A 25,807-nucleotide genomic window follows, 5' to 3' on the forward strand; every position below is an offset into this window, starting at 1 on the left:
CGAAGATCGAGAGTCCAGTTGAGAATGAAAGTGTCCGCGACACGAAAGCCATAAACCGGTCGGTCACACAGAGACCAAGCCAATACTATGTGCTGCATATCAGAGTCTATATATTTCTTATTTCTTCTCTGGGCTACACTCTCACGGTACACCGATGGGCAATGTTTGATCGCGAAACCTCCATTAACAAGTTCGCAAATCAAACTCACGAATTTCTACACTAATAGAAGAATTTGTTTAAAGTTAAAAATATTTATTAATATTTAACAAATCATTTTTATTTATTAGAGACGACTTTTTAGTCCTTAAAAAATATTTTTTAGTATTTAAAAAAATTTATTAATATTTAATAAATGAATATCAGATTTATTAAATATAAATAAATTATTTTAAATACTAAGAAATATTTTTTAATACAAATAAATTCTTTTATCACTGTGCGGATAAAATCCAAAAAAATTAACTACAGAGCCTCTGATTATTTTATTTATGCTTGAGTGATTGTTAATTACTGCAATTTATCTCTGATTACAGACAAAATCTAGGCTGCTGTTTTCTAATCAAAGTATTTTTTTGTTGTTTTTTAATTTCAATTCTAATTAAATTAATTTAAATGACGTGAAATTGAAAAGTTAGATTTAAAACTGGCGTACAAAGACAACCGAAGGCCATTAGACGTTTAGTTACCTTGCTACAAAGTACACAAAGTATACAAAGCAAAGAACCGAGACAGGAGATGAGAAAAGTGATTTGAAACTGTTGGAGCAGGCATTATCGCGAGAGCGACCTAGAAACATCTCTTTTCCGTCAGTACGTAGCTGAATAACAGAAGCAACTTGTACTCAGGTGCTGAATTAGAGTAGACCGAGTCCAAGTCGAGGTCTTTGAGTGCCCGGATTTACGTCATTCCACGCTGCATATTCAAAACTAAAATGGTCTCTTCTACGGTCTAGATTTTACATTCAGTTGTTAGTTATTTCTATTATAATGTTACGCTCTATTCTATTCACTCAGCCTCAAAGAGTTTTATTTTTAATAACAAAAGCGTGTGATAGACATCGAAAAAGCTATCTGCCATCTCTAAGCCAGGAGAAAGGTTAGATTCCCACAAATTGTCAAAATTTTTCATTAACTGATGCAATGTACTTTAATTTATAGACTTTTAGGCTGTGAATGACTCTTTGATGATAATTTTAAATCTTTACATTATTTTACTCTGGATAACTTTCAACTTAATTTTTTTTTTTTAACTAGCAACCTTGCAGTCACTATGTGACTACCGTGACTTGTGAACTATAAAAAATTAAAATTTTGCTTTATTAAATAATTAATTTTGTTAAATTGCACTGTACTTTCTTAAATATTGACGTTTTTCAAGATATAAGCTCATCCCGATGTTACACTCATCAAAAGCTTTCATTTGAGTACCCACATGTATTTTGATATATTTTTCATATATAAATATATCAAATATATGAAAAATTGATGTGGGTACTTAAATGATAGGTCTTGTTGAGTGTATCATCAGGATGAGTTTATATCTTTAAAAATGTCAATATTTCACAAGATATAAGATCATTTTTTAATTATGTTAAATTGCACTGTAATTTTTTAACAATTGATATTTTTAAAGAAATAATCGCATCCCGGTGTTACACTCATCAAGAGCTTTCATTCGAGTACTCACATCAATTTTTCATATATTTTTCATATATACATATTTATAATTTATATAAATATATGAAAAATTGATGTGGGTACTCAAATGATAGGTCTTGTTGAGTGTATCATCAGGATGAGTTTATATCTTTAAAAATGTCAATATTTTATAAGATACAAGATCATTTCTTAATTATGTTAAATTGCACTGTAATTTTTTAACAATTGACATTTTTAAAGAAATAAGCGCATCCCAGTGTTACACTCATCAAGAGCTTTCATTTGAGTACCCATATGCATTTTGATAATTTTTTCATATATACATATATATAAATATATCAAATATATGAAAAATTGATGTGGGTACTCAAATGAAAGGTCTCGATGAGTGTAACACCGGGATGAGCTTATATGCTTAAAAATGCCAATAGTTTACAAGATAAAAGGTCATTTCTTAATTATGTATCTAGATATAGAGCATTTTCGAATGCAGCCTAAATACTTATTATAATAAATTGACTATCGGTGAAAATGAAATAAAACCTTGAAAAGGAACAAATTTAAGTCAAAACCTTTGCAATGATACTAAAAAAAAACGATCATATTACTATCCTGGAAACAAAATTTTTCTTATTCTCTTAATAATATAGATTAGGCAACTGATGAGAAAAATACTAAATTAATTTTACATTTAAGGTAAAAGCCCCAGTATATGATCCGTAACTCCATGTATTTGTATATCTATATTCGCAAATATAGGTATACAAATATAAAATACATGGAGTGATCATATACTGGTACATGATCATATATTGGGGCTTTTACCTTACTTTAAATTTTATTAAAATACTAAAATATAATTGTGTTTTTACAGTGTCAATAAAATGGGCTATTACTTAATGTTCCTTTGTCGTCGCGGTAAAAGTCGTCACATACAATCGATTAACCTCAATTTTATTATATAACTTTCTATTCATCTTTCAGATCAACCGGTGATTTTTGTCGCCGAAAATTTCATCGTTTAAGTCAACAAAGCCCGAATTTCAAGAATTTCTTTGTCGAACTTGTCATTCATACCAAAAAATTACAAAGATACAATTACTCAAATAAAATTCACCTGGCGTTAATCCTAAGATATTATTTACCTTTATGACTTTTGACCATTCCTTCCACGAACTGAACTATTTAATTAATTCGTGGAATTAAATTAATTTCGTTGGATTAAATATAAAAAATAAAAAAGAGAATTTAAATTTCGTGTGTGCTAATTTTCTTATCCAATTGAAAGTGTTGATAAACTAACGTTAAAAATACTGGGGCTCCCTTTCTCGCTGGAAGCTATAAATTAATAAATAATCTCTGTTATATATATAATTATGTTATATATGAGAGAATAATTAATTGGCCTAACTAAGTGGCGAAAGAAAATTATAAAATGTGAAAGTAATGCAAAAGGCGTTTTCTTGCTAGCTTTAAAACTTATAATGCTTATATTCATATCCATATTATATCAATAATGTTCATTACTAAATATATTAGCTATAAATACGTATGAATTTCTTTACAACTATTGCTATTACTACTATCATCATTATTATTGTTCGTACGGGCATTATGTTATTGTAAACATTTAGAATTAATAGAGAAACAAGTTGTATTAGAGTATTATGGACATATAATATATATGAAAATATAAATTGTTAAAAAGTATAATTTAATTTATAATCTTTTAAGGCACGAGAGAGGAAAACACTTTGTATTATGGAAAATTGACGATGTTATATCCGATGTAATGGTCCTGTGAATTTAAAAATAAGATTTGATTTTCTAAAACGTACATTTATCTATAGACAATATACATTATATTACTCTTTCGTGACTCTTATCATTACAACAAACATCTCCGAGGTAGTAAACAGTAAATTGTTGGTTTTGTTTCTACACTACCGGTAAACAATATTTATATTTAACTAAGTAAATAGAGACAAAGATTATTTAATTAGCTGGCAGTGAAATTTTCTATTTTATTTTTTTTTCTAATTATTGGGCTTATATAAAGTTTTTAGTCGCTTTTAAATTTATATCGGGTCTAATCTAGAATATATAAGTTAAAAAATGGAGTATATTTACATAATGTGTACTAAAATACGTAATGTTTTAATAAATAATAAAAACAGATGAATAATGGATAGAGAAAAGTACGCTGATATGCATGTAAATTTAGACAATAAAAAAAACATGGAAAAAACTTATGTAGTACAAAATAGTGGAGCAGAGATATAAATATTTATGTTAATTTTAAAAATGTAAGAGTTTAAAAATAGAAAAATTTTTAGATCTAGTACAATTTTTGTTTTAATCATGATTAATAATAAATAAAGAGGTAATAAAATTAAATTAGACACATTAAATTAATCTCTTTTCTTTTAATTCAGATTGAAAATTTTTTCATTAAAAATTATCTTTATTAAAAATTTCAAAATTATCCCTTAGGAAAAAAAATGTACGTCAAAGTTCAGAAAAAATATATTAGAAATCTATTAAAAATATATAAATTATGTATAGTAAATATATTTTTAATAACTAACTTTTGGCCGATTTTCATATATATTTTATACATTTCAAATAAATTTTAGATATATTCAAAATATATTTTTTTTTTTATATTTTTAGCTATGTATTTTTTATTTATTTTAAGATATATCTTGAACATATCAAAAATATACTTAAAATATTTATGAAAATCGGCCAAAAGTTATTTATTAAAAATATATTTACTATACATATTTTTTATAGATTTTTAATATATTTTTTATATGTTTCGATTTATATTTTTTTTCATAAAAATGAAGTTAGCCAACATTTCAAAATTTTTAGAAATTTTTTATTGAAAAAATTAAAAAAAAAAATTTCACATGTAAAAAACTCGAAAAGCTATAAGTGCAATTTTTTGAAAATATCTTTTTAGTTATAATTTAATTGATAAAAAAACTAAAAAATTTTTAGGCGTCTGCTAACTTCAGTGTCATTTTTTTTTCATGGGGGATCCTTTATAAAAATGAAAATATCGATTATCAAAATTGATTTCAGCTAATGTTTAATTTACTAATTTAATGTACAAAAACTAAATTAGATACATGATATTAATAAATAAGACATTAGTTTAAATCAATTTTAATAATTTATATTTTTATTTTTACAGAAGATAATTTTGAAATTTTCAATAAAGATAATTTCTTTTGAAAAAGTTTCCTAACAATTTTAATTAAAAGAGAAGAGAAAAAAATTTTATTTTATTTTAGAATTAAAGATTTAAAATTAAACTTTCTTATAAAGAGTTAATTCAGCAATTATGCGCCATCCTTCGGAGATTTTCAACACTACCTTTGACCAAAAAATGATATATAAACACATCATAAAATAATTTCACATAAAATGTCAAATATTGACAGCCAACAAAGTAGAATAATTATTTACGCATAATAAAGTATAAAATAAATCTATCAAGTAAGTAATTTAAAAATATTTGTCACAACTAGAACTAGTTTCTAGCATGTTGATTAATCAAGTAAACAAATAATAATGATAATACCAGCATAACTGATAAATAAAAGTTAAGAAATATCTAAACAAGATAATTTATTGGCTTATAAGTGAAATATAAAGCGTATTAATAATAACAATAAATAGAGAAGACATAACAAGTTTTATAGAGGCAAATAACTAAACATTATTCGAGAAAATGAATCCGAGAAACAATAAATATAAGTGTAAAGCAGCAAACAGGACGAGGACGGTACGTCTATGATTTATGCCTGACTAATAAAATGAGGTTGGGTAATTGTTCGCAGCATATAATTACGAAGGAGAAAAAGGACCTGTTGTTCCTTCTGCTGCTGATATTGCTGTTGTTGCTCGTTAGATCAGTCGACGGTTACAGCTTTACACTCTGACGAGAACTAGATGAGTACGCGAGCGATGAAAAGAAAAAAAAGGTTAGGTACTGAGGAAACGAATGAAGAGAAAAGTATAATAAAAACAAAAAGGAATATGCAATGGAAGCACGAGTACATACAATGCTAAGTATGGGTATGAGTGCACTGCACGAGTGGGGAAATAAAAAAGGCATTATAGGGAGAAGAAAAGCGCGCGAACGGAGCAAACGTATAATATGTAGTATGTAATGGTTAGGTTATGTAGTTAGGTGGTGTGGTGGTGCAGTGGTGAACCGAGCAACTAAACAACGAAAGGAGAACGCTTGCCCTCTTGGACCGGAAAGGTCAACTTCGAGATATAACGGCGCTCTTACCAAGTGGCACTTTGTTTTACCAACATAATTCCCGATCCTTGTCTACAATTCTTTTTGGATTTACATTTATACTAAAAATAACAATAATTATAATAAATAATAAATTATAAAATAGCAAGTTATGTGTTATGTTTTTATATGTATTATACCCCTTATCGTGACTCGCTTTTGTATATTAAACCATTTTGAGAGACTCACTAATAAATATGTAAATTGGTCATTTTTATCTGAATAACAATTCCCAACAGTTTAAGAGCCGCGATTAATATTCTCACGTTTATTTATCTTTGTTTTATTGCCAAATTTTTTACAATTAATATTTTATTCAAGATCAAGGATATTAAGGAGATCCACGCGAAGTAGTCAAATTTTTAAAACTTCCTGAAAATTTGTAAATTCAATCTACGTAGCTGAATCTATACTAATAAATGGAGAGCCGGTGTTTTGTCCGGTTATACTGCGAAAACTACACGGGAAAAAATTTCTGGGAAAATTTACGATACAACTATTGTAAAGCTGGACTATACTTTTATTACTATTAATTGTCAAATATTTTAGAAGAAAAAATACTATTTATTCATAAATAAATACGATATTACTATTGTAAAAAGTAAGAGATGAAAATTTCCAGTGCTGCCTCTGTATCTATCCAATAGAACTATAGCAAATTTTACAATAGTTGAATTGGAATGTTTCTCAATTAGTGTGAGTGATGGCCGTGCACAGCGCTAGACTCCGAGTTTATGTAAATGTTAAAGGATATGGGTCTTAGTTTACCTCGGATAGCGTAGAGTGAGAGTCTCTAGCTGCCAACACAGAGTTCTGGGTTCGATTCCGAGATAGCACGAATAAGTCGGTTTCTTTTTTCGATTACTGTACAGGTAGCAATTAGTCCAACCTTCTATCTCTCTCCCTCCCTAATATTTCTTTTAAAAAAATCAACTATGAATTTTTACAATAGTTGAATTGTAAAGTTCACAAATACATATTGTATAATTTGCACTATAGTATTCGACTTTTTACGACTCTTGCTAGTCTTATTTGTTGGATAAAATTTACAATAGTAGATCGTAAAAATTACTAAATGAGAAGTATAGTCCACCGTTACTATTTTATTTAGTAAAAATTACAATAGTAAAATAGTAAAAACTCCTTCAATTGTCTTTCCGTGTACTAAACCGATCGGAATAATACTCATACCATAAGATGCAGCGTGTTTCGGAAAAGGTTTAAGTATATGATAGGTTGGTGATTACTTATCCGGAACCTATATTTTTTTGACTTAGAAATAACGAATTTTTATTGTAACTAAATTTATTCTATTCCATTGTCATTTGTTTAAAATAAATTTTTTAACTCTATTGGTTATGTTTATATACCAGGCAGATTTCTTCACTTATGAGACCTGCAATTTCTTCAACTGAAACTTTCAATGCTCATTACAAATTTTTTTTTTCATATCAATTATTATTCATTTTTGTAAGAAAGACACGGGAATGTTATAATGATTGCACATTGGAAGTTACAATGAATATTAGCTAGAATAATTACATGGATAAAAGGTACATGCCAATTCGATAAAATTTGGAATCTGTGCAAGTTAAAACAATACTCTAATTAAATTTCAAGTCTAGATCTAAAAATGCAATTCTTTAAAGCGCCCAGCGGAGCGGGCGAGTAACAACTAGTAATTAATAAAAAAAATTAAAAAACAGTAGATTTCCCGGATATTTAATCAAATAATTAGGTTTCAAAATTACAATTTTTACATGTAGGTAAATGGAGATTCCACCAGCCGTGTATTTGGTTAAGAATTTAATGCAATTAACGATTTTAAAAAAATTTTATTTTCATTGAATTTGATTGGAAAAATAATAAGCTAAAGATTAAAACAATAAAAAAAGTAGTTTTCCGAACGTATTACGGAGATATTTTATATTTTTTATGAAAAATCACTCGGAACTTCTGTTCTTTAAAGTCTTGTATTTGACTTGGCAACACCGCTTGCGCAGTTACTCAAAGCATAAGTAACCGCGGTTTTTTAAATGCTAGAAGATCTTAGTCATTTTAGTTAGACAGTAAACATAAATAAATTTTAAGGTTAGGGAACTCTTGCGGTGTTGTCAAGTATATGCCGGTAATTCAGAGTGTTATATTTTTTATTAGTCAATTAAATGTTAATAATTATTTAGTGGGTAAATTTTTCGGAAATTTCTTCAAAAATGTTGTTAATTAATTTAAAAATTAATTTTAAGATGCATAACAAAATTAAATAAATAGGTTTTATTTGTACCACATAAATGCAAAACAAAAGTATTTCTACGTATTATTTTTTTATAGACATTCTTTACACTACACGGAAAAAAGAAAACTCGAAAAATTACAGTATAAAATGTAAAATCGGTCCCGTCGTAATCAAAACTAGAAAAATTAAAGTTTGAAATAACATTTTTCTAAATTCAATTTTTTAATTTAATATTCAGAGCTTTCAATGTAAATATTACATTCTACAATGTAATTTTTATAAAATCTGTAATAATTACATTAGAAACTGTAATTTTTCCAGTTTTCATCACGAAGCGCCACGTTGCATTATATACTGTAATTTTTCGAGTTTTCTTTTTTCCGTGTAGGAGGGTAGTTGGATCTCCTTAATAGCGAGAAATTTATTTTTTCCTCTATTTTATGATTGTTTACTATTATTTTAACAGCAATGGTTGCTTTACTGGAATTTGCTTTACTGAGGATTAAATTATTCGAATAACTGATGAAATCGCAATAAGCGACAGAACGTTCAATATTGATTCTAGTTTCCGAATGTTTATCTAATTTTCTATGATTCTTGGTAATAGAAATCGCTTATTATTATTTAACAAAAGCAAACGTGCAATTTCTGAAGAAATGAACAGAATACTAAGAGGCAAATGAAACTTTTGTTGATATTAAGTGATCTTGAAACTTGTACGGAATTTTATTTTTCATCAAAATAATAATCAAAGAAATACTCTCGGATGCAAACGATAAACGAGTACTGAATATTTACATTTAAATAAACGAAATAAAAATAACCCCGACTACTTATTTACACTCATCTACATTTATAGTATGTTGAAAAGTCTAATGCAGTAATATTTTTAAGATAAATTGTAAATATACAATTTTTATAAATATAAAATTTTTTTTTTTTTTTATTATTATTATTTGATTGCAAATAAAGTCAGCGAAAAATACGTGTGCTATTTTTTAGCGAACTTATTTTACCGAAGAAATTTTATTGATCGTTGTCGAGTCGTAGCAGAGGGAAATGTTTTTTTCTTTTAATTCATTCATTTCACCAGCTAGCGAGGGTGTGTATTATGAAAGAATACCTGAGGGAACTTACAACTACAAGAGTATTCAATTCAAAAGGGTGAATGTGCAGACCGAGAAATACACATTTAGATATTATACGGGTGTGTAATATACCTGCAGTATAAATGTATACATCTATAGATTTATAATAATAAAGCGGGGGCGCAAGAGTAGTTTGAATAAAGTGTATACTATACAATACTATATACTCATATGTATACCTATGAATTGAGTTCATCTAGCATAACCGACAGGGCCGAGAATATAAAAGCCGGAAGGGGAAATTCGCCGTGTCCGATTCGCACAAAGACACTCGAGGTCATGTTACTTTTGCGTTCCGAGTTTGCGATTCTATAAATTATAATATACTTTTTTTCAATTTTATACTCCATTTCATTCATGAGATTATACAATACATAAATCAGGGCTTTTTAAATTTATTACATATTGTCATTTCGTTTTTATGCCTCCCTATTTAGAAAATGAGAGAGAGAGAGAGAGAAATCTTGATTTATTGATCAGTCAAATAATATTATTTTTTTTTATTTTTATCAAAAATTTACCAATGATTGCGATTAACATATTTAATTATAGAACAAAATTTTAAAAACATAATTAAGGAATTTTTTTTAATTTTATTTGATTTATGTGAAGAAATAACTTTATATCTTGTGAACTATTGACATTTTTAAAAATATAAGCTCATCCCGACATTACACTCATCAAGACCTTTTATTTGAGTACCCACATCAATTTTTCATATATTTATATATATATTATATATATATATTATATATATATATATATATATATATATATATATATATATATATATATATATATATATATATATATATATATGTATATATGAAAAATATATCAAAAATGCATGTGGGTATTCAAATGAAAGCTCTTGACGAGAGTAACATCGGGATGAGCTTATATAGCTTTAAAAATGCCAATAGTTAAAAAAGTACAGTGCAATTTAACATAATTAAGAAATTACCCTGTATTTTGTGAACTATCGACATTTTTAAAGATATTAGCTCATTCCGATGTTACACTCATTAAGACCTTTCATTTGAGTACCTACATCAATTTTTCATATATTTATATTTATTATATATATGTATATATGAAATATATATCAAAAATGCATGTGGGGACTCAAATGAAAGCTCTTGATGAATGTAACATCAGGATGAGCTTATATCTTTCAAATATATATTATATATATGTATATATGAAAAATATATCAAAAATGCATGTGGGTACTCAAATAAAAGCTCTTGATGAGTGTAACATCGGGATGAGTTTATATCTTTAAAAATGTCAATAGTTAAAAAAGTACAGTGCAATTTAACAAAAGTCATCATTTAATAAAGCAAAATTATATTTATTTATAGTTCACTAGCAAGATTGCTAGTTTAAATAATTTTTTTTGAAAATAAACAACTGAATATTCTAAACATAAAAATTTTCACAATAAACTTTGTTTCGCACAAAAAATTTCTCGAAAATAAAAAAAAGAATTAACATTAAAAACAATTGAAAAATTTCTAAACTAAAAGATACAATCACCATTAGTTTAAAATGACTACCGAGAAATAACCATAAAAAAGTATAATAAAGTTCCGTAAAAAGTAAAAAGGTAAAAATGACAAAATAGTTAAATAAAATGAAAGTATGCCAAGCACCTGTAATGATATCTAGTGATCTATTAAATAACTATTAAAAGAATGTCAGCAAGTTAATATCATTGTTTTCCGGTGTAATACAATGAAGAAGAGAGTCAAAGTGGAATCACGCTCGTGTTCCTCCTGACAAAGTATTCTTTGAAAGGCATTCAGAGCATCACGACGTCGACGACATCAACAACGGCGACGTAAACCGGGAGACCACGAGAATAGGACTATAACAACAAAACATGTCTTTGTCTATCAGCCGAACGCTATTGCTCCTTTCTCTTTGATGTTTACACACAAATGTGTCTTCTTCGTCTTGTACACCATCATAGTGGATAAGAGTGGATAAAGAAGCCAACAAAAGACAATAATTCACGGTATTGATCCACAATCACCAATATCGAGAGTGAATGAGATCGACGGATAAGATAATTGCCTGAAATTTAACCCTTATTGATACGATAGAGTAGAGAAAATGTAATAAAATAGGTGAAAGTAGAAAATCAATAGCAACCATTTATTGCAGAAACAAAACAATAATGTGAGAGTACTTTATTTCAATACTTAACTTTATTATTATGTGTCCTAAATGTTTTCTCTATCATTCTCTGAAATGTTTACTCAATATAAATTTATGTGTGAGATTTGAGATGTGATCTCTTGGATCAAATCAAGCTAAAGCGACTCTAAGCGATGTTATTTGGATTTAAAACCAACAATTAAACACTTAACAAACTTAAAAAGTCATCTCATCAGCGTGATGCAATTAGATTTAAGATAATCACGTCAAATAGTTTTGTTAACTGAGTATACAGATTTAAGAGAGTTATTGCAATGTAACAGATATTGATTTAACAGATCTCGCAATACCAAATATTTTTTCAGTTGTATACATGTGAGTAAATGTAAGTAAATGTAATACCTACATCACAGATCACAGATCACATAAAACAGCCACCAGCCAAAGGTCGAGATTGTTCGGAGATTAAAAAAACGATAAATCTAAAAGGTAGGGCAACAGTCTTAATTTATTTTATTTAACTTTACTTCTGCTTCATTTCTATTTTCGTGAGTATATATGTGTGTTATTAATATGTAGAGTGGAGAAGAGTAAAAGAAAGAGAGCTCGCGGGGAGCAAAAACAGAACTTAAAATTAAACTACGGACTATATAAGACATCACATCAACACATATGTACATGCGTTTATAACACGCACGTGTACCACAAATAAACCATAATTGTGCGCACGCAATCGCATCCTGGGACGAATCGACCTCGATTCTTATTCCATTCTCCTTTCATGAGTTATTGATGTTTTAAGAAAAATTCAAATATATAAATAAAATAATAAGAACGCTTTACTCTTGTTGTTATTGTTATTCATCCCTTTTTAAGATTATTTTACCGGCAACCGATCGTAAAGCTTTCATAAAGGTATAGTTCAAATATTACTTTTTAAAAGGACAATTATAATACACTTAAATATTTATCTCCAGTACAATTGGAGTTTAAGTAGACATGATTATAATGTATGTGTATCTTTAAATCTTGAGCTTTAAATTTTTTACGTCCACTGCTTATGGGCGTGTTAAAAACTTTTTTTCCGATAATTTCCGGTAGGATTTAAATTACACGCTGGTTTTTTATTATTCGGCACAATATCGGCTTATTTTCATTACGAAGAAATTTTTATCTTGCATCAAAATATATTAAAGTAACTGAATTACTTAAAAGCATATAGTACAGTCTGTTGTCAGTAATTCAGTCTGGACTAGTGATAAAAAATGCCAATTGAATATATCGGATTGTTTATTTGAAACACATAAAAATGCACTGGAGGTTATCAGGCTGACTGTCAATAGGGTAGAGCGGGGCTAGTTGATCACTTTTTGGTTCGACCTTCCATAACTTTAAGACAATGTATCGGATTTAATCAAGTCATATACTGTGTCATATATCCAAGTCCAAATTTTCAAGTTATTCCCGGAAATACGCGAGCGCTCCAAATTGCTCAACGTGCCCCACTAGTGAGGCTAATTGAGCATGGGTATGAGGCTAGTTGTGCAATGGCTAAAATAGACGGAATGACTGTATAGAATGATATGAAAACAAAATAAAATTGTAATTAACAAGCAAATATTTAATTTATTATAATTCTACATACGTATAATTATGATTATAAACATAACAATATTAATTACAATTATGTTATATATTTATTAATATAATATCAATATGAGTTATTTTAATTTTTTCACATGATATTAAATCATCACATGTACAAATCAATTGATAATTAATAATTTAGTGAAGAAAAATTTCATTTTTCAATATTGAAAATCTAGTAGGGCTGGTTTAACACGCAGTCAGCGCCTTGCTCAACTAGCCCCAATTGAGGCAACAAAATAAAAGTTAGGTTATAAAAGAACGATAAGAATTAAAAATAAACAATCATATAAGCGGCATGATGGCCGAGCGGACTAAGTCATTATCCTCATAGTTCGTTCGTGCATCATGTCGTGAGGCGAGGGTTCGAGCCCCGACGGTTATTCGAATAGTTTCAACACCAACCGTCGGGGGTCGCTCCGGTAGCCGAACTGTACTGGCATGGGTTTTCTCTGTGGTTTCTCCATCGCCACTATTCCAACAACCGATAGAAAGGGGTGAGGAATAGGGTAAATGCAGTACAGAAAGCACAAGTCGGTCCACAGCCGCATTGGAATGAAAATTATATGTGCGAAAATTATATGTTGATTATAAAAAAGTGGAGAACATGTTGATAATAAAAAGTGGAGAACATGTTGATTATAAAAAGAGTGGAGAATATGTTGATAATAAAAAAGGGTTGAAAAATTATGTTGATAATATAGAGCGGAAAGTAACCTTGTAATAACCAGAAAACGGTATACAAGTAAAACTCATAATAATAATAATAAACAATTACATATAATCTAAAGGACAAATATTAAGTCATCTTTGAATACTTTCGTGATCACGAAATAGCATTTTTAAGCGAGTGTAGGAGAAAAATTCTAAAGACCTGTTTTTTTTTTTGACGCAAAAAAAAAAGAAAACGTTTTGTCAGTTAGTCTAAACATCGGACGGCAGTTGACTTTCGCGTGATGTGTTCTCCTCTCGTAACCCTTTCTTTTCACCATTTACACTTTTGTTGTAAGTTGCTTAGTTTTCGAGATATTTCGATTGCACAACTTACCCCTACGATCAACTAGCCCCGCCCTACCCTACTCCAAACACTTCAAAAAAATTAAACTATAGTTTATTTACTATAGTAAATGAAATTTTTTATTGATAATTAGTTTTCTATCCAAATCTAGCTGCATTTTAATAATTCTGTCTTATAAGTAATCCAAAATAAAGTAAAGATTAACCAAAAAAATAAATCAATCTCAAAGATTATATTGGTTGTAAGTTTATCAGTAATTTCTTTATAGTAAAGTTTATTTACTTGAACTCTACCTATTTATTTATCATTTTGTTATTTTTTTCAATGATTAAATTTAAAAATAAAAGAATCAATTTACGAAGGACTATTATTAACATACTTCTGCCAAGTTTAATGATTTTTTATTCAAAAAGCGTCTCAGTATTTTGTCCAAAATTTGAATATTCTCTGTCCTACATGTTCTTAAAGAAAATTATTTTTGTTTTTCTTACGTTAAAATTAAGTATCCCTTCAATTAAATTATCAAGAAGGTATATTACAGTCTGAAACATACCCTTTAGTGTCCCTTTTACCCTGAACTAAATACATTTCACCTAACCCTCTGTTTGCTCAGCCACCCCCTTCAACACTCGACATGTCAATAGTTCACATATGTGTACAGATACACGCATACGCTCTTTATATTAACTAAAACTAAAACGAGATAAAACAGCACTTGAATCCACTTTCTACCTAACACTACACTACTATACAGCCCCAGTAAATCATCTTAGTAATTTTTATCCGTCGGCGGAGCCGACAATTAACAGTAATGAAATAATAACTATGAAAAAAAAATCAAAACTAAAATAGTTAAATTAAAATAAAAGGCGAAACAACTATCGTTAATTTATTCGTCTCAAATAACCGGTTGTAAATTATTTATTTTTCTCTTGATTTCGATCGTCATCGTCATCATAATCACAATTATTATTATTATTCTCATTGAGAATCTCTTGGCGCTCGTAACTCGTTCGTCGCGACGAAAATTTTACAGACCGGTTAATATCCGTCGTTAATTTTGTCTCAGTACAAGATAGAAGCCTTCACTTAACTCAGCTTGCAGGAGGACGATGATGATGATTATGATGATGATGCAGAAAGAAGAAGTGTAAGTGAGAAGGAAAATTAGTATCGTGTATTAGACAAGGAGGAGTTTAAAGATAGAGGAGGGAACCAGTTAAATCCCCTTCCTGTAAGAATACGGTAGCGATAAATAAAAGATTAATCGAAGGCTCAGTAGCTTCTACAGCTTCTACCCCAGAGGCTTTTCTCGAGGCAATACCACCGCCCATTTTACCACTAAAATTCCGGCTGTATAATACTTTTACTCTGCAATCTAAACTACGGATAGGATGCCGACTAGACGCTTCTAAGTTCGGTTGGAGCCTTTAGTTTAGTTCCCGTTGGAAATAGCTCTAGACTTAAACCCATAGACCCTAGAAGAGAGAGCCAAAGGGCTAGGACAAGGACGAGAGACGAGGAATAGAAGACCACAAAGAGAGCCAACCCTCCATCCCCGAATTGAGGATAAGAGGGGAGAGAAGCGATAGGGTTGTAAAACTAAAAGAAATAAAAATTCCCGCTTAGCTCGGCTGTGAAATATAAATAAAAAATATTTAAAAAAAAAATGTGAGTATATTGCTTCAGGTGACACGGTGAAACCATCCATCCGTTTATTTCAAAGGTTTTCGTCAACCGTCAATATGCTTTTGTGTTGCTGTCCTCGATAGAAGCCTCTATTGCGCTCTGTATGTTAATATTCATGAGAACACTGTTTTCACTTTGTTTTTAATCATTTGCTTTTTTATTGTTCTCATCTAGTTTTTTGTTCAACACTGATGCAATCGATGTTTTTTTTCTTTGTTTTGATCAATAGTATAATAGGTAATTTATTTTTATTATAATTATAATTATCGGAAGATAACTGAATGGAGTTCTTAATTTTTGTGGGAAATTTTTTGATTTCGAAAGCCTAGACAAAGATTTTTTTTAATTAACCATTTAAAATAACCTTTAAAAAATTTTGTGAACTGTGTATTTATATGATAAAATAGGTTTTTATGGCTAAATTTGGTATCGTTGGAAAAGTCTTGACCTGGAGTTGTGCCTTTTCAAGGTTTTATATCATTCTCACCGATAGTCAATTTATGATGATAAGTATTTAAGCTGCATTCAAAAATGCTCTATCTTTAGATACATAATTAAGAAATGATTTTGTATCTTGTGAACTATTGACATTTTTAAAGATATAAGTTCATCCCGTCGTTACACTCATCAAGACCTTTCATTTGAGTACCCACATCAATTTTTCATATATTTTATATATTTATATATATGTATATATAAAAAATATATAAAATTGCGTGTGGATACTCAAATGAAAGCTCTTGATGAGTGTAACATCGAGGTGAGCTTATATTTTTTAAATGTCAATAGTTAAAAAGATACAGTGCATTTTAACATAATTAAGAAACGACCTTGTATCTTGTCAATTATCGACATTTTTAAAGATATAAGCTCATCCCGATGTTACACTAATCGAGACCTTTCATTTGAGTACCCACATCAATTTTTCATATATTTATATATATTACATATATGTATATATGAGACATATATCAAAAATGCATATGGGTACTCAAATGAAAGCTCTTGATGAGTGTAACATCAGGATAAGCTTATATCTTTAAAAACGTCAATCGTTAAAGAAGTACAGTGCAATTTATCATAATTAAAAAATGATCTTGTATCTTGTGAACTATTGACGTTTTTAAAGATATAAGCTCATCCCGATGTTATACTCATCAAGACCTTTCATTTAAGTACCCATATCAATTTTTCATATATTTTATGTATATTATATATATATATATATATATATATATATATATATATATATATATATATATATATATATATATATATATAAAATATATCAAAATGCATGTGGGTACTCAAATGAAAGCTCTGGATGAGTGTAACATCGGGACGAGCTTATATTTTTAAAAACATCAATAATTAGAAAAGTACAGCGTAATTTAACAAAAATCATTATTTAATAAAGCAAAATTTTATTTATTTATATTTCACAAGTCATGGTGGTCACGTAGAGGCTGCAAGGTTACTTACTAATTTTGATGAGTTCGTCAGTCAAAGAAATTTTCTTGATTGTATTTCTTTTCCTGTGTATGATTCATAGATGATTATTTTCAATGAGTAATTTAATTTGAGTGTCAGAAATTTTCAATTCGTAATTTATTGGCTGTTTTGAATGGAGAGTCACTCAAAAATGTAAATTATTGAATAAAAATAATTATTGAAATAGAATGGATAAATCTCGGTGGATTAATGCTAATTGACGATCACTGATGGTAAGCTCATTATAATATTATCGTTTCATCTGTATATTAATTCGCGGTATATACTATATACTATATAATATAATATATGTATAAACACTGACAGGACGGAGGTATCAATGTGTGTGTAGATGTGTCTACAACATTTATTCGCATGTCAACTTGCCATCGTCTGGATGAACTTTGTAATTGGATTCACTCGACCCCGGGGCTAAATTAATTTATACGCTTTTACCAAAGTTACTTACAATCAACATCGTTACCGCCGAAATTATATTTACCACTAAAATATCTATTAATCTGGGATTTCGGATTTATTTGGTCAAGTAGACTCTGATGGAGATGAACCGTTTAATTTACAGTTACAAATACGAGGATAATATATATTATATTGTATTCTATTTATTTACTCTTGCCAAATGATCAACCTGACACCAGTGTACACATAAAAGCAGCCGAGCAGACAAAACCAAAGGGGATGGATCTCGATTGAGGATTAGCTGATCTTCATTGTGAGGGTGCTCGACAGACTCACCAGACTAATAAGGTCATTCAACTGTCTACTATAGATAAATAAACCCGTGTGCTATTTATACTTTTTCTGCTATGTTATACTGATAATAATAAAATACCGGCTGTATTTTTCTATTTTAATCACTCTTACGCTTTATTGATTTTTAATTTACATTTATGAATTTAAATCACTCGAAATTATTTCGGCTTTCAATTCAAAACTTTTTAATTCAATGAAAAAGTTTAAATAGGATTTTAAAAAGTTTTATTTGAAATAAAGTTTGACTTTTTAGAACATTCAATTTAATGATAATTAATTTCAAATTTAAACCAAAAGTAATACGTTGCTTTAAGTAGATATACATTTTTTAATTGACCATCAAATTCCAATTAAGGTTAGTGAATTATGCTTCGAGCGGCGAGAGCAGCCAACCATGCGGTAATAATTAATATCCAATTTTTTGGGTAAAAGAAAAATTGAAAAATCAATTTAATCTTCAGAATATGGCTTGAAAAATACAATGGAAATTTGTGAGATGAATAGAAGTAATAAATTCATTTTTAAAGAATGTAAAAAAGGCCATTCGGCAGCCCAAATGGAAGTAGGTTTTTTAAATTAAGAAAATTTATTTTTTATAAAATAATATTGACAATAATAATAGATAAATTAGTTCTTTGATTAAAAAAAATACAATAATACATTTAAAACTACTTAGAACTAATTTTGTTCAAAAAATCTAGTGAAATAAGTTTCTTGAATATTTATTAAACAATTTTGAAGATTAAGAAATTTTATTTATTAATGTCTAAATTGTAAATGGCTGCTTAGGAACGATAGGTTCCAAGTTATTCAGAATTTTGAAACCAAATGAAAGTTTAATTGAAGAAAACAATATTTAGAACTAATTTGTGACACACTGATAGAAGGATTTATTTGTATTAAAAAATATTTGTTAATAGTTAACAAATCATTTTTTAGAGACCACTTTTTTTAGTATTAAAGAAATATTTCTTAGTATTTAAAATGATTTGTTTGTATTTAATAAATCTGATATTCATTCATTAAATAATAATAAATCCTTTTAAATGCTAAGAAATATTTGTTAAGGACTAAAAAGCGGTCTCTAATAAATGATTTGTTAAATATTAACAAATATTTTTAACTATAAATAAATCCTATCAGTGCATATTTACTGACGATCTACCCGAATACACAGAAAGAAAATGTTCTTGGGTCAAGTATATAATTTTGAAGAACTTAATCTTCTTGATTTGAGTAGAAAAATTCTTGAACCAATAAATTTTTCTTGATCTAAGGAAATTTTACTTGATTCAAGAATTTTTCGTCTTGATTCAAGACAATTATCCTCTTAAAAATTATTTTCTTGGTTTAAGAATTTTTCTCTCGAATCACGGTAATTTTTTTTCAGTGTAGATTAAAAATGGTAAATATAATTAAAAAGGTTCTTATTTTTAGGATATTTAATATTTAATTTTCATACAACGTTTCGCCACTTTCGCAGCTTCCTCAGGTACTACAACAGACAATAATCAAGTTATATTTTCATACTTTATTTAATTAACAATTTTTATATAATTTTAAAATATTGTGAGATGATACTAAAAACAGAAGGAATTTTAAGTCGTATGAATGCCGAGATTATTACACATAAATTTAACAGTTGATGTTTATAATTGAGGTAACTGTTATTAGTGTATTTAAATGATTTTAATTTGATCTGTTAGTTAAATTATTACTTATTTGGTATTATTTTTGTATATAATTGTAATGTAATTTGATTATTGTCTGTTGTAGTACCTAAGGAAGCTGCGAAAGTGGCGAAACGTTGTATGAAAATTGAATAAACATCAAATATTAAATATCCTAAAAATAAGAACCGATTTAATATATTATAAACTATCCATAAGAAAACTACACAGTAAAAAATTTTGCGTTATTGCGTCAAAAAATTTTGTGTTAAAAATTTTTATGTTAAATATTTAACACTTTTTTGTGTTAATTTAACATTTTTCTGTGTTAATTTAACACAATTAATGTTAAATTTACACATAAAAGTGTTAAATATTTAACACAAAAATTTTTAACACAAAATTTTTTGACGCAATGACGCAAAATTTTTTACTGTGTAATAACTTTAATAATTGAAAAGAAATAAAAATAAAATTAAATATTAATAAGTCAGGCTAACTATTTAATAAAGAAGCTGTTGAATAAGAGGAATTCAAAGGATGTAGAAGTCAGAGCAGGATAATATCGATGAGAGTGGAGTCACGTGCTTTGTCTGAGACGAGTATAGTAGTTTTGTGATTGTGTAGTCTAGAGTATCCCCATTACATGGACATAAAATAGTGAGAGCCAAACGAAAGTGCATGGTATGGAACAGTAAATTAGTGTGGATGTACCGTGCGTGTGTATAAACTCGCTTAATATCCCAGGATACATTATATTTGTCTTTGTACGTTACACCCCCACACGTAAAATCTCCGAGCGTAAAATTTCGACGCACAATTTATCCCAGCGCCGACATTACACAGATAGAACTCCCTACACAAGAGAGTACTGTGCAACCCTATAAAGCAGCGCGAACCCCTCTGTGTTATCCGCTGTTGTTCCTCTCTTTCGTTCGAGGGGTGAATCAGTAGTCCAACTTGGAGGTAATCCCGCGGTTATGACTCACCCGGAGGGGCTGAGGGAGAAATGTCCCCTTTGTCATGCGCTCTCTCTCTCTCTCTCTCCAAGCTATATATCCTGTGTTGTGTCGTATAGCTGGTACTTGTACAGCTCACCACCGCTGTTACCACTATTGCATAAGAGCAGCGGAGAAAGCTTAAGATATCCGGAAGCAGAGGCGAGCCTTCAGCATTTAGGGGAGCTCACGAGAGATATTGAGGCGGGAAAAAATAATAAAAAGAAATGGAATAGAAAAAAAACCTGGATTGTACATAGGATACCAAAGAGAAGGGATAAAATTGGTGGCAGGTATTATATAGTCGGGTCGCAGGTTGCAGGACCGCACCCTCTTTCTACACCAGTCTTCAGTTTATAGTACACACTATAGACCGTACAATATACGATATCGTTTGTACCTTCTCAGATCCAATTACATTAGTATTACGAAACGCACTCTAGGTTATTGTATTGTTGTTATTACTTTTGTTATTATAAAACTTTTTTTTTTAATAATTATTACTATTTGTTACTGCATTATCATTACTCTTTATTAAAGGGTTCACACCGACTTTTATGGTCAGATGGAGGAGTAAAGATTTTTTTTTTTTTGTAGTAAATACACGAATAAAAGACTGTAACAATAAAAGCTACTGTTAAACTGAAAAAACCTTTTAGGATGTTTTTATATCGGACTTTTTGCTAGTTAGAGTTCACAAAAAAAAGTTTAATTTTTACAGTGCCAAGTGAAAAACTAGAAAAATATATTTTAAAATTATAAAAATATATATTAAAAATTATCTATATTATTAAGAGAATAAGAAAAATTTTGTCATATGATAAAATCGGTTTTTCAAGTGGAATTTAGTGTCATTACAAAGATCTTGACTTGAATTTGTACCTTTTCAAGGTTTTACATAATTCTCACCGATAGTCAATTTATTATGATAAGTATTTAAGCTGCATTCAAAAATGCTCTATCTTTAGATACATAATTAAGAAATGATCTTGTATCTTGTGAACTATTGACATTTTTAAAGATATAAGCTCATCCCGATGTTACACTCATCAAGACCTTTCATTTGAGTACCCACATCAATTTTTCATATATTTTATATATTTATATATATATGTATTTATGAAAAATATATCAAAAATGCATGTGAGTACTCAAATGAAAGCTCTTGATGAGTCTAAGATCGGGATGAGCTTATATCTTTAAAAATGTCAATACTTAAGAAAACACAGTGCAATTTAATATAATTAAGAAATGACCTTGTATTTTGTAAATTATTGACATTTTTAAGGATATAAGCTCACTTCGATGTTGCACTCATCAAGACCTTTCATTTGAGTACCCACATCAATTTTTCATATATTTATATATATTACATATATGTGAATATGTATATATGAAAAATATATCAAAAATGCATGTGGGTACTCAAATGAAAGCTCTTCATGAGTGTAACATCGGGATGAGCTTATATCTTTAAAATATATATTACATATATGTATATATGAAAAAATATATCAAAAATGCATGTGGGTACTCAAATGAAAGCTCTTGATGAGTGTATCATCGGGATGAGCTTATATCTTTAAAAACGTTAATAGTTAAGAAAGTGCAGTGCAATTTAACAAATGTCATTATTTAATAAAGCAAAATTTTATTTATTTATAGTTTACAAGTCACGGCAGCCACATAGTATTTTCTAAAAATGTTTAAAATAAAATTTTTTTTGTTATTTTATCCGAGTTGTTTAAAATTTTAGATAAAATTTATTGTCCATATTACCACCCAGAAAGTATCGATCTTATAATATATATAATTTCAATATCAGAGCAGGTATTGAAAATATGGTGAGAACAACAATTAAATATACATGGACCTTCGTGCTGCAGGTGTCATTTAAACATGAAAAATTCACAGCTGCCTGAAAACTGAGTACATTACAAGTAAACCGAGCGTGTACTCTGATATTACCTTTAAAAATGTACACATGAAATAAAAATAAAAATACAAAAGAAAAGGTTTTACTCAAGAACAACTTAACACCCAAAACTAAAAGCTCACGAATAATAAATAAATAAAAATAAAAAATGTAAGGTGTTATGCGTGATGGTTTGATGATTTAAATTTTGCAAGTGTAATATAAGCGAAGAAATGAAATAAAAATAAAAGATAATTTGGTGGTTGTCAGACAGAAGCCCAAATGAACGAACGGGATGTAAATGTAGGATGTTGGGTGACGAATAATGAAGACAAAATAGCTATGAATACGTAAGATTTAATGGAACGTTTGTGTTCACGCTACTAAACGTACCGTCGCGGTTCTTTTCTTAAAGTTTACGAGTTAGTGTGAATCATGCCATGCGTTTGTCTTAATGACTTGTCACGGGCTCTGTTGTTTAATAATTTACGCTTTAACTTGGTAAATTTCTTACGAATTCAACGATTGTTTTTAAAGACTTTAGCCACTTAGATCCTTGTAGGTAAGCCGTCTAATTTTTTTTATTATTAAATTGCGAATTATTTATCACAGCCTGGCCTAATTTTTCCTTTTAATTCTTGAGTTTAAAAAATTAAAACCTAAAATTATCAAAAAAAATTTGGTTCATATTAAATTAAATTTAAAATCCTCATTAAAAAAATAAATCCTCAGATAAAATGCAATGCATTTAAAATTTAAATTAATAAAATTAACACAAGTCTGCTCGAAATAATTATAAAAGTTTAAACGAGCGAAAAATCTAATTACATACTTTTGTAAAATTCACTCCGGGAAACTCATAACACCAGATTATTATGATAGAAAATTTAAATGAAGTTTGAAATAATTTATTCCCACGTGTGCGATAAATTTTTAAATTTTTGGCGCTGTAGTATATATTATATTATAAATAAAAAAGCAGTGATACAAGTAAAGTCCAATACAACGTGTCATCTTGCTCTTGAATGTGCTCTACTGAATTTATAACCGAGCTACATTTGTATACATACAGATGGAGTGTCATGTATATTATAGACGCGTCGAATGGTTGTTGAACGCGAGCTGTCGTAACTCGGCTCTCGGTTAACTTCTGGCCACCGTTTGTAGTTTGTATTGCCCGCGCTCGTTCTACACGCCACTCATTCTTCAATTGAATTGAATGTACACACATCACACGTAACACGCACATGTGGAGCCCGGCTTTAGTTTGGCTTCTAACTTGCCAGTTAAAGTTAATCTCCCTTGACAGACTTTCATCTCGCTCCAGAATAAGAAAATTATTAAATACTATTTTTAAAATTTTTTTAAAAATTAATATTATTTTTGAAACATTTTTTAAAAATTAATACTATTTTTTAAATATTTTTAAAAATTAATACTATTTTTTAAACATTTTTAAAATTAATACTATTTTTGAAACATTTTTTTAAATTAATAATATTGATAAAAATTGTTTTAAAATAATAATTATTATTATTATTATAATTATTCCGACGAGTTGAAAAAAAAAATATAAACATTTAAATATTTAAAAACTCAACAGAAGCGATTGTTACTATCTTAATTTCTTTTTTATCACAATGGCATTGAAATAAAGTGAGATAATTACCGCTTTGTACAGCCGATTAAAATATTAATATTGCTACTTGTTATCTATTTTTACTCCATGCGTTGCATAACTATTTATCGCAAAAAATGTTCTTTAATAATAAAAATGTTAAGAGATATTTGATATTAAATAACATTATTAATATTTTATTAAATATAATACAATAAAAAGAAATTTTATGCAAGAAAATGAAAATACAGGGAAGTAATAAAATTTTTCAATACCAGTAATGCAGATACTTTATACGCTCCATATTTTAAAGTACTCAAAAATTTAAGAGGTCTCAAGACTAAACTCCACGTCATATTTCCTTTGGTAACGTATTCAGCCGAAAAACACTCCAAAGTAAACATAAAAAAAACTCATAAAATAAAATGTCAGTTGATGGTCTCTATTTATGTTACATAACTTCAAGATATCCGCTTCAATTGTGGAATTTATTATTTCAAAATTTTCGTCACAATTTTAGAAAATTTTAAAATAATAAATTCAACAATTCCACTTGAAATTTTTAACACAAGTAATAAATCATAAAAAAAATTTCTATATATATTTCCGTTTACTCAAAAAAAAAATTACGAAATTCTAATGATCAGTTGGGAGTATCTAAAAAAAAATAATAATAATCTTTATTAAAAATGAGATACCTGAGAAGAGCGGTCTCAAGTGTTCCACTAACTGCGGAGTAGAGTGCGGATGGACAAAAAACCAGTCTAGTCAAAAGGTAAATAAAATTAATGAAGTAACGGTGTAATTTAAACTCGTACTACTTAATTTCCTATAGCTGATCTTCAATCATAAAATAATCCACTGTAAATAAATAAATAAATAAATAAATAAATATTGCTTTACTCGATATAAAGCTGGATCTAATTTATAATTTAGCGAGAAAATGAAAATGTTTGTAATTACTTATTACTTTTTCAGTTATTAGTTTTATCAATATTCCTGTATTTATAGTATCATTATTATTATTATTATTATTATTATTATTACTTTAATTTCTTTGAATTTATGTATTCTCAACAATTTTTTGTAATTTTTGTAATCATTTGGATTTGTGCTCAAGAAGAATTATCTCCATGATCGAAATAAATAAATAAATAGATAATTTACGATTTATAGTAAATGCAATCTCTCCTGTTGTTATTATTTATTTACTCGGATAAATATGTATATCCTTGGCTTTATGATTAGTTTAGTGTCGAGGTCGCAGGACAGATGGAATTTGACCTCGGTTGGCCTGTACACACATGTGTATTATATTAAATTATATTAGCTCAATCAGCTCAACTCGTGAAACTCTTTTTCTCTATTACACATATCTAGTTTGCTTAGCAGGTCTTTCTCGTGCCACTACGGTGAGTAATAGTAACTCCAACGCTAATAACCGTAACGTACCTACGCACGTG

The 25,807-nt window shown here is 28.5% G+C and overlaps 1 protein-coding gene and 1 long non-coding RNA gene across 11 annotated transcripts in view; one reads left to right on the top strand and one right to left on the bottom strand.

The window, feature by feature from the left end:
• LOC123259705 overlaps positions 1–25,807 on the bottom strand; it is a 185,429-nt gene that overhangs the window by 90,915 nt on the left and 68,707 nt on the right. The gene's annotated exons all lie outside the window — the stretch shown is intronic.
• LOC123259878 lies at positions 1,457–14,308 on the top strand. Its single transcript, XR_006508336.1, has 5 exons — positions 1,457–1,506; positions 1,773–1,856; positions 8,044–8,046; positions 9,440–9,446; positions 14,296–14,308. It is a non-coding gene; the product is annotated as an uncharacterized LOC123259878 (long non-coding RNA).

This window comes from Cotesia glomerata, linkage group LG1 (assembly GCF_020080835.1).
Source record: "Cotesia glomerata isolate CgM1 linkage group LG1, MPM_Cglom_v2.3, whole genome shotgun sequence".
NCBI classification, from domain to species: domain Eukaryota; kingdom Metazoa; phylum Arthropoda; class Insecta; order Hymenoptera; family Braconidae; genus Cotesia; species Cotesia glomerata.